The sequence below is a fragment of the Podarcis bocagei genome, assembly GCF_964188305.1.
Source record: "Podarcis bocagei genome assembly, chromosome: Z".
NCBI lineage: Eukaryota > Metazoa > Chordata > Lepidosauria > Squamata > Lacertidae > Podarcis > Podarcis bocagei.
In genome coordinates, this window is record NC_138140.1 from 42890833 (window position 1) to 42902345 (window position 11513).

Below are 11513 nucleotides of genomic sequence, written 5' to 3' on the forward strand. Positions count from 1 at the left end.
CACAACCAGCATAACCTAAATAAATAGCATAACAGTATGAATCTAAGCGAATAATTATTGAATAAATGGGAGCAAGAACCAATTGTAGATTAAAACATACATAGAATATTTGATTAAGCATAAATAACGGGTGAATAAATAATAATAATAATAATAATAATAATAATAATAATAATAATAATAATAATTTATTATTTATACCCCGCACATCTGGCTGAGTTTCCCCAAGCACTCTGGGTGGCTCCCAATCAAGTATTAAAAACAGTACAGCGTTACATATTAAAAACTTCCCTAAACAGGGCTGCCTTAAGATGTCTTCTGAATGTCAGGTAGTTGTTTATCTCTTTGACATCTGATGGGAGGGCGTTCCACAGGGCGGGTGCCACTACCGAGAAGGCCCTCTGTCTGGTTCCCTGTAGCCTCACTTCTCGCAATGAGGGAACCCCCAGAAGGCCCTCGACGCTGGATCTCAGTGTCCGGGCTGAACGATGGGGGGTGGAGACGCTCCTTCAGGTATACAGGACCCGTTTAGGGCTTTAAAGGTCAGCACCAACACTTTGAATTGTGCTCGGAAACGTACTGGGAGCCAATGCAGATCTCTTAGAACCGGTGTTATGTGGTCCCGGCGGCCACTCCCAGTCACCAGTCTAGCTGCCGCATTCTGGATTAATTGCAGTTTCCGGGTCACCTTCAAAGGTAGCCCCACATAGAGCGTGTTGCAGTAGTCCAAGCGGGAGATAACTAGAGCATGCACCACTCTGGCGAGACAGTCTGCGGGTCTTAGCCTGCGTGCCAGGTGGGGCTGGTAGACAGCTGTCCTGGACACAGAGTTTACCTGCGCCTCCATGGACAGCTGTGAGTCCAAAATGACTCCCAGGTTGCACACCTGGTCCTTCAGGGGCACAGTTACCCCATTCAGGACCAGGGGGTGCTCCACAGCCGCTTGCCTCCTGTCCCCCAAAAACAGTACTTCTGTCTTGTCAGGATTCAACCTCAATCTGTTAGCCGCCATTCATCCTCCAACCGCCTCCAGGCACTCACACAGGACCTTCACCGCCTTCACTGGTTCTGATTTAAAGGAGAGGTAGAGCTGGGTGTCATCTGCATACTGATGAACACCCAGTCCAAAACCCCTGATGATCTCTCCCAGCGGCTTCATATAGATATTAAAAAGCATGGGGGAGAGGACGGAACCCTGAGGCACCCCAGAAGTGAGAGCCCAGGGGTCTGAACACTCATCCCCCCCCACTTTTGGGACACGGCCCTGGAGAAAGGAGCGGAACCACCGTATAACAGTGCCCCCAGCTCCCAGCCCCTCTAGATGGTCCAGAAGGATGTTATGGTCGATGGTGTCAAAGGCTGCTGAGAGATCCAGCAGAACTAGGAAACAGCTCTCACCTTTGTCCCTAGCCCACCGGAGATCATCAACCAGCGCGACCAAGGCAGTTTCAGTCCCATGATGAGGCCTGAATCCCGATTGGAAGGGATCCAAATGGTCCGCATCCTCCAGGCGTGCTTGGAGTTGTTCGGCAACCACCCGCTCAATCAACTTGCCCAAGAATGGTAGATTTGAGACTGGGTGATAGTTGGCCAAATTGGCCGGGTCTAAAGATGTTTTTTTAAGAAGCGGTTTAATGACCGCCTATTTCAGCAGGTCTGGGAAGCCTCCCTCACAGAGGGAAGCATTCACCACCCCGCAGAGCCCATCGCCCAGCCCTTCCCGGCTCGCTTTTAACAGCCAGGATGGGCAAGGATCAAGTAGACAGGTGGTCAGTTTCACTTGTTCAAGCAGCCTGTCCACATCCTCGGAGGTAACAGATTGGAATTGATCCCATGTAACAGGACCAGACAGAACTCTAGCACTCTCCCGCCCTGTCCCTGCTCCCACGGTGGAGTCTACCTCCTCCTGAATCTGAGTGACTTTATCTGCAAAAAACTTTGCAAAAGCATTGCAGGAGATCTTGGGGTCCCTACCAGGCCCCGGTGGTACAGGTGGTTCCGATAGATTGCAAACCACCTGAAAAAGTCTCCTGCTGCTGTTTTCTGCAGATGCAATGGAGGCGGTGAAGAAGGCCCTCTTCGCTGTTGCCATTGCCACTTGGTAGGCTCGACGTTGAGCTCTAGCCCGTGTCCGGTCTGATTCATAATGAGTCTTCCACCACTGGCGCTCTAGCCGTCTCAATGATTGTTTCATTGCCCTCAGCTCCCGGGGAAACCACAGGGCTGTCCGGGCTCCATGCAATCGGAGAGGGCGCTTCGGAGCCAGACAGTCAATAGCCCTGGTTAACTCCGCATTCCAGCGTGCCACCAGGGAATCAGCTGAAAGGCCATCAACTTGGGATAAAACATCCTCTACCACTCTCTGGAAGCCAATTGGATCCATTAAGTGGCGGGGGTGGACCATCAGAATCGGTCCCACCTCCCTGCAGAGGGGAAGGGTCGTGGAGAAGTCCAGTTGCACCAGGAAGTGATCTGACCATGGCACTTCTTTTGTTTCGCTTTTAGTTAGTGTCAGATCACCAACATCTGTAGAGGTAAACACCAAGTCTAAGGCATGTCCACGGCTATGAGTTGGGCCAAACTTATTCAGAGACAGCCCCATGGAGGCCATGCTTTCCACGAAGTCCCAAGCGGCCCCTTGTAAGGTCGTGTCGGCATGGATGTTAAAATTCCCCAGGACAACCAAGCTAAGTGTCTCCAGGAGCATATCCACCACAACCTGAAGCTGTTCGGACAGGGAATCCTTGGTGCAGCGGGGAGGTCGGTACACCAATAGGAATCCTGTACTGCCCCTATTGCCCAACTTCCAGAACATGCACTCAGAGAACTGGGTTTTCCCAATAGGACGCCTGGTGCAAACTAATGACTTCCTAAAAATCACTGCAACCCCCCCTCCCCGCCCACATGACCTGGGTTGCTGTGCGTAAGAGAAACCTGGTGGACAAGCAGCGGCAAGGACAGGCCCATCTGCTTCATCCAACCAGGTCTCTGTCACACATGCCAGGTCAAATCCTCCATCCACAATCAGGTTGTGGATGGCAGTGGCTTTATTCATCATTGGCCTGGCATTGCACAGCAACACTTTCAGGTGATGTGGGTTTCCCTTGCTGTTTCCTGTATCCTTCCGGTCAGGACCAAACCTGGAGGCAGGGATAGTCCTCAAACAACGACTAAACCTGCCTCCTTGGTAATGACATGGTCTGGTCTTAGCAAAACTCCTCCTGCTGCCCGTGATCACTGAGATTGGGTGTCCCAATACATCCCCCCCTGTGGAACCTGCCCCAGCCCTTCTATTGGCTGAGGCCCACTCCCAGGCAGCCCTGACCCTTTCCCTTAAAAAGCAAAATACAAACTATATAATAACTTAACAGAATAATAAAAATAAAAACAAAGCAAGAAACAATAGTGCTCAAATTAAACTACTCCTGGAGGCCTTACTGGAGGCCCTCAAGCTGTGGGGGTGACTGCAGGCCCCCAAAACTATTAAGAATTAAAAAACCCAGTTAAAACAGTTATATGGGGTGGGGCTTCAGTGATACAGATATAACAATATGGGCCTTCATTTTAGGACTGATTTGTAGCATAGACCATCCTTCGACGAGTATCTATCATGACAGCGCAGAATCTGGCGCCTGAATATATGACTTCTGGGCTTTCGTCCTGTAGTAATAGGGAAATTTTATGTTGTTCTGTATGCCCTGGGAATTTATATAGGATGGGCTGGATAAACCTGGCTCGAATGTCTATATAATACTGGCAATAAAGAAGGACATGCCCCATTGTTTCCTGATGCTCAGAGCCCATGGGCATTTCCTCCCCTCGTAAGGTATCTTCCTATAACGGCCTTCCTGGACTGATGAAGGGAGGGCCTGACAACGGGCCAAGGTGAAAGCCCTTCGCTGTTTTGGTATTTTAAGGTTAGCTGTGTATGGCATTTGGGAAGTCAAGTATCTTCTAGTTTCACTAATTAGAAATTTTGGGGACCTGGCTAGGTCTACCTGTTGATTGCTGAACGTCAAATCTCCATGGAAGTACGCCACAATTGAAGTTGCGTTTTATAAGAGCCTACTAAGAGAATGCTGTGTGCTTCTATGCTCCACACAGCTTTTGCTAATGCTCCGATTCGAACAAAGACGTAGCTCTTGCATCTTAAAATGAAATGCCAATACAGTGGTACCTCAGGTTACATGCACTTCAGGTTACATACGCTTCAGGTTACAGACTCCACTAACCCAGAAATAGTGCTTCAGGTTAAGAACTTTGCTTCAGGATGAGAACAGAAATCATGCTCCAGTGGCGCAGCAGCAGCAGGAGGCTCCATTAGCTAAAGTGGTACTTCAGGTTAAGAACAGTTTCAGGTTAAGAACGGACCTCCAGAACGAATTAAGTACTTAACCCAAGGTACCACTATATGGCTTTTTCATGGCTCTTAACACCAAATGAAGCCATGGGGCATCTGAGATGTCACCCTTGGATTGAATTTAGGAGCTGGGTTTCTGTGCTCCTCCACATAGAAAGAAAAGATTGAATGGTTCAGGGGAGTATTCCACGTTTCGGTGAATGCAGAAGCTCCTTGGTTCGGTCATTCACTTCTGTGGGGAGGACAAGTAAAATCACCCCACTGGTAAAGGTAAAGGGACCCCTGACCATTAGGTCCAGTCGTGGACGACTCTGGGGTTGCAGCGCTCATTTCACTTTATTAGCCGAGGGAGTTGGCGTACAGCTTCCGGATCATGTGGCCCGCATGACTAAGACGCTTCTGGCGAACCAGAGCAGCGCACGGAAATGCCGTTTACCTTCCCGCCGGAGCAGTACCTATTTATCTACTTGCACTTTGACGTGCTTTCGAACTGCTAGGTGGGCAGGAGCAGGGACCGAGCAATGGGAGCTCACCCTGTCGTAGGGATTCGAACCACCAACCTTCTGATCGGCAAGTCCTAGGCTCTGTGGTTTAACCCACAGCGCCACCCGCAGCCTCACCCCACTGATAATCCCAGCCAATTTCCCTCCAGGGATGCTCCCCAAACCTCCAGAGATAAAAAGCAATTACTTCTTCATATGGCACTGCAGAAGATAACTTTAGCTAGCAGCTCCCTTATTTAATCGCTCGGGAGTGTCAGTTTCTACACAAAACTGTGCTGAACTATTTCCCTGCTTTTTATGTGCTGCCAGAATTTCTATATATATATATAGAAAAAACACTGGTTAGGTTGCCAAAAGATAAGACACGTGCAAAGTAACCTTGCAGATGTTTTCTAGGATGCTTTGTCAAATGTCTTTTTAAAGCAATTGTGAATACGTGTTCTGATTCAAGCTTGTACTGCTTGGGGGAAATCTGTGTTACGAAAAATAAAAATATTTATGTAAATTTGTTTAAATGCTAGTTTCTGATGATTATTGGCAAGCAACACCAACATAGTGTATTGTTTTGAAATTAAGGTGGTTCTAATGGCCAGGCAGTTGAGAAATGGCAAGAAAAGTGAGAAACCTTTACAAGGAGGGAGAAAGAACATTAAGTTTACCGTCATCTACTGCAGGATTTTGCTCCTCCTGCTTGCACTCATATCATCTGGAGGTGCTAAACCAGCCACATAAAATTCGATTGCTACGTTCTAGCTTTGCGTTCATCCCAGGAACTGAGAATTGATTCATAGGCCAGACTTCTCAGCAGCAGAAGGGCTTATAGAAAGGAGGGAAGAAAGGAGGGAAGCTGTTCCACGACAGGCAAAACTAGTGCTAGAATAATTTAATGATTGGCCTTTGCCCCATCAAGAATGGGCCTTGGGCTCAGCTGCCTGATTTGCTCACAAAAACAGGCTGGGCCTGAGGCAATAGGAAGGTTTGGTTCTCTGTTGCAATTACCATGTTTCAAAACCGTCAGTGTTGAATTTCCAAAAAGAAGTGTCTGGGTTAAAATGTTCCTGTGACCTCTGTGCCTTTTCAGTACGTAATGGAAAGTCTTAGTTTTTATTTCTTTATTAAATTTGTATACCACCCTTCACCCATTGATCTCGGGGCAGTTCACAGCATGTTAACAGGGCCTTTTCATGCTAATCATTTGTTGATGTAAGAAGCTAGTGTAAAAGGTAAAGGGACCCCTGACCATTAGGTCCAGTTGTGGCCGACTCTGGGGTTGCGGCGCTCATCTCGCTTTACTGGCCGAGGGAGCTGGCATTTGTCCTCAGACAGTGTTTCCGGGTCATGTGGCCAGCATGACTAAGCTGCTTCTGACGAAACCAGAGTAGTGCACGGAACTGCCATTTACCTTCCCGCCGGAGCGGTACCTATTTATCTACTTGCACTTTGACGTGCTTTCGGACTGCTAGGTTGGCAGGAGCAGGGACCAAGCAACAGGAGCTCACCCCGTCGCACTCTGATGCATGTCTACTCAGAAGCAAGTTGTGCTGTTTTCCATGGGGCTTACTCTTACTTAAGTGCACGTAAGAATGCAGCCTAGCACCAAATATATATATATATATATATACAGAATATTTGCACAGAAGTCCCATTGAATTAAATGGGCCTTACACTTCCGCATTAAGTGCACAGAGGAGATTGCAGTCTTAGTATTGCTGCTGCCTTACTTTATTGTAATAAACATAATATCCAGGCTTTTGAATTTCAGACTTGCACCAATACAAAGACAAGGAGAGGAGATAGTGGGGGGGGGGGTTTCCATTCTGCACAGCAGTTTACCTGATCCTATTTGCCTAAACCATGGGTGGCAAACCCACAGCTCTCCAAACGTTAATAAGGTAAAGGGACCCCTGACTGTTAAGTCCAGTTGCGGACGACTCTGGGGTTGCAGCGCTCATCTTGCTTTACTGGCCGAGGGAGCCAGTGTTTGTACGCAGACAGCTTCCGGGTCATGTGGCCAGCATGACTAAGCCACTTCTGGCGTACTAGAGCAGCACACGGAAACACCGTTTACCTTCCCACCACAGCGATACCTATTTATCCACTTTCACTTTTTGGGGTGCTTTCGAACTGCTAGGTGGGCAGGAGCAGGGACCGAGTAACGGGAGCTCACCCCGGGACTAGCTAAACTAAACTAAACTAAACTTGGAATCTGGAAAAGGTGCCAGGAATCCCAAATCAGTTTGATGCAAGTACCCTTTGGCCACAAGAGTGACCAGGCAAAGTTTGGGAAGAGCCTGAATTTCAGTGGTGGACAGGTTTTAATTCCATCCCTCCTCTACCTTATCCACTCTGGAAGTGGCCTATGCCATAACACTGTGTCTTCTTCCTGAACCCCAGTGTATAGGCTTGCTGTGGCTGTCATGTGGCAATTGGAAAGCCCACTGTACATACTCAGAAACATTTTTTGTCACCTGTTCTAGAAGCAGAGGGAAGGGGTGTAGCTAAGGGGCAGAACGCTTGCTCTGCGTTCAGAAAGCAGCAGATTCAACCCTGGGCATCTGCAAGTAGGGCTGAGAAATTCCCCACCTGAAACCTTGGAGACCTGGTGCAGTCAGCATGGATGTTACCATGCAAGGCAAACCAATGTGCTGACTTGATAGGAGGAATGTTCTGAACTAAGCCTTGGCTTTGTGGTTGAAGAACCTAATTAAATTGTGAACATTGCACACAACTTGGTTTGACACAACTTTGCTTGTAAAATGTATTGCAAGTGTCTTTTTTTTTTATTCTCCAGCAGCAACATTCTAGCTACTAGCTGGTACCGTGGGGATTTTGAGCTCTTCAGTTTGCCACTGCTTACATAAATATGATAGAATCCCTGTCCCAGTGGCATAGAGATTGGTTATGTAATACCTAGTTTCAGACAGTTAAAAAAAGGTTCCTTGAAGACTTCCGGGACAGCGCCATCGGCAATGGCGGAGTTCCTCTGACAGAGAGGAACCTGCTCCGTGAAAATCGGGTCTTGCCGCCGCGGCGAAGGCGGAGACCCTTTAAAAATCCCAGGCGGAGGAAGCCTGGGAACGTGGGATTCGGCTGACACCAGGAGCGCCTCCCCTACTCGCACGGAACCCCTTTTTTTTGGGGGGGGGTCCGAAGCGACGTGGGGTGAGTGGCGCGGTGCTTTGAATCAACCGCTACTTTTACGGAGTGAAGCTGCACAGCCGTTGCCGGAGAGCGCTGACTTTTTTCCTGTGGACAATTGGACTCTAAACAAGTACCCGTGAGTAGAACGGAAAATTGGATTAAGTATTAAGAAATATTTCAATTTGGCACCGGAACGGGAAGGTTCTAAACAGGAAGTCCGCCTCCCATTTTTTGTAAATAGATTGAAGCAAAAACTTTGTAAGCTAAACAGGGACGCGGACTTATAAAAAATATTGGGGGGGCCCGGGAAAGCTCATGAATAATAAATAAGCTCATGAATATGCAAATAAAGTGGGGCCGCCTCCTCGTGAGCAAATAGGGGAGAGCGTGCTGCGCCTATTAATCAGCTCCGGAGTGGAAATTGGGTGGAGCTTTTGCTCGGGAGGGAGGGCAGGAGGCATGCAGCCCGACCCTGTGCATTTTGGGCTGGGGGAGGGGCGGCGATGGTGCTCTGCTGGAGGGGCGCCGGAGATTATTGGGGGGGCGGAGCCCCCCCAAACGAATTTTTGAGGGGGCTCGGGCCCCCTCAAGCCCCATGGAGTCGGCGCCTATGAAGCTAAAGTCTGGAAAGTCGTATATAAAGTTCTAAATTTCCTTCATTCATCACCACCAAAACCCCTCTTGGAAGCAGGAGAAAAGGGGGATTTTTGACTGTTTAAGCCTGCAGGAGAGAGAGTAAAGAAAGATAAGTTTTCCACCGTCTCAAACCTGGGAACGGGGTGTCAGAGACAGAAATTTATGGGGAAAGTTCATCGACTGTGAATGGAACGTCTTTTGACAGATAGTAAAAAAAAAGAGAAATATATTGATTCTAATGTTGCTTTTTGCAATCAAAAGAAACAAAGTATTTGAAAAGTGAAAGTAATTTTTCCTTGTTGGTCCTGCTTTTAAAAGATGGAGCTTGTTAATTTGTTGCCGGAGCTGATCTGGTGACCTCACAGCTGTATGATTAGGATCGTGAGACCAGACTCTAACCTTGGGGGGGGGGGGGAAATGTGTTTACAAGAAGCCTTGGTGCTTGCTTTTTGCAAGACAAGTGCCTTGCTGGAGCATATGCATGAGAAGATGGATTTGATGACTGTTGCAGTTAAAAACTTTGGACAAACGGCGAATACCCATATAGAAACCATTCAGGAACCAGCTCAGGAATCTGTTTTGATAGGGCAAGCGCAAGGGCAGAAGAAAATGGAGGAGGTTGTTGTTGAACCTCAAATAACACAAATGGAGAGAAACGAGGCCTTGCAGGAGTATAAGCCGCTGTTCTTGAAGTTCGAATCTGGAGTGGACCGGGGGGGTGGGTGTCTGGAGCTGTGAGGGCTCTTAATTTTGGAAAGACTTTGAAACATGCTTTTAAATATTTTTTGGATTACAGTGTTCACTGTGGGGAATGGGACTGTGGGGAATGGGCTGATCTGCTGAGGAGAGATGGAGGTACTTTTGGATTGGAGTCCTCCCGAGACCTACCCCCCAATGAGAAAGGAAAGAAAACAAAAAAAAGATCAACAAAAGATAAAATAAAGGGCAGGTGCAAACAAGAAGAAGACTTGCAGAAGGGACGTGGAAAAGATTTAAGAGCCTTGGACATAAGAGCACCAGGTTGATGGAATAGATAGACGAGAAAGGACTGACAAAACCCGAGACCAGGAAGAAGAGACAGTGGATGAAGATTGGAAGAAAGTTTCAAAATTTATTTAGAAAAGTATTGTAAAATTAATCAGTATTAGAAAAATGTTGGAATGAAATTATTTGGCCTTAGCAGAAATGTCAAAAAGAATTATGAAAGAATGTGCTATGGTTAAAAGAATTTGGTATATATAAGTTTTAAGTTTTAGAGTTTTTTTAGGTAAGATAAGGTTAAAATAGATTAAGGTAATTTAAATGACAGAATATTGTGAAAGATGGAAAGGATTTGCTGAGATAATTAACAACTAGAATACAAAAAAGGGAGGTGTGAGGAGGTCGTTGAAATAAGTTAATCAAAGTTAAGGATTTGGGAATATTAGACTTGTTTTTTAATTGTTTGTTTATTTTTGTTTTTTTATTTAGATGTATTGTGTGTGGTTTTTTTTTACTTTGGTTTTTATTGATTTGTATTGTTTAATTGTTATGTTTATCTACTTCTTTCTCTCTTTTTCTCCTTCTCTTGTCTTTTCTTTCTTCTTTCTTTGTAACTTTAAAATTCTCAATAAACATCATTAAAAAAAAAAAAAGGTGGCTTGAAGTCCCTAGAGATTTATAGAACTTCCTGAGTTGGAAGGCGTGAAGTTACTGGGAGATGCAAGGATAACAGAGCAGTTGTTGTTGTTGTTGTTGTTGTTGTTGTTGTTATTTGTATATCGCCCTATACCCACAGGTCTCAGGGTGGTTACAACATAAAACCACAATATAAATATAAATAAAAATACATAAGAATAAAAACTCAATAAAACCCCCTCCCAAGCACATTTAAAAAGGGCATTGGAAGTCAATCAGCCAAAGGCCTGATTAAAGAGGAATGTCTTTGCCTGGCGCCTGAAGTTACCACCCTCCAGATTTCTCAAGGAGGAGGCACATGAAGAAGGGCCTTAGACGATGTTCTCAGGGTCTGGGTAGGTTCATATGGAAAAAGGCAGTCCTTGAGGGGCATTGTGGTTCTAAGCTGTTTAAGGCTTTATAGGCCAAAAACAGCACTTTTTATTGGGCCTAGAAATTAATTGGTAGCCATTGCAGCCAAACCAGGATCAGTGTAATATGCTCAAACTTGCTCCGGTGAGCAACCTGGAAGGCACTCCAAGCCACTGAGGCCACCTGAGCCTCAAGTGACAGTAAAGGATCCAGAAGAACCCCCAAGCTACTTAGGTAAAGGACTCCTGGATGGGCTCATCTTTGCTTTCAGGCCGAGGGAGCCGGCGTTTGTCCACTGACAGCTTTTCCAGGTCATGCTGCTAGCACACGGGTAGGCAACCTAAGGGCCGTGGGCCGGATGTGGCCCAATCATCTTCTCAATCCAGCCCATGGATGGTCCGGGAATCAGAGTGTTTTCACATGAGTAGAATGTGTCCTTTTATTTAAAATGCATCTCTGGGTTATTTGTGGGGCATAGGAATTTGTTCATATTTTCCCCCCAAAATATAGTTCGGCTCACCACATGGTCTGAGGGACAGTGGACCGGCCCATGGCTGAAAAAGGTTGCTGACCCCTGTGCTAGCATGACTAAGCTGCTTCTGGTGCACGGAACACTGTGACGAATGCCAGAGCGCACAAAAACGCTGTTTACCTTCCTGCCACAGTGGGACCTATTTATCTACTTGCGCTGGTATCTCTTCAAACTGCTAGGTTGGCAGGAGCTGGGACAAAGCAATGGGAGCTCATCCTATTGTGTGGATTTGAATTTCCAACCTCACGATCAGCAAACCCAAGTGGCTCAGTGGTTTAGACCACAGCACCATCAGCATCCCTGCCCCAAGCTA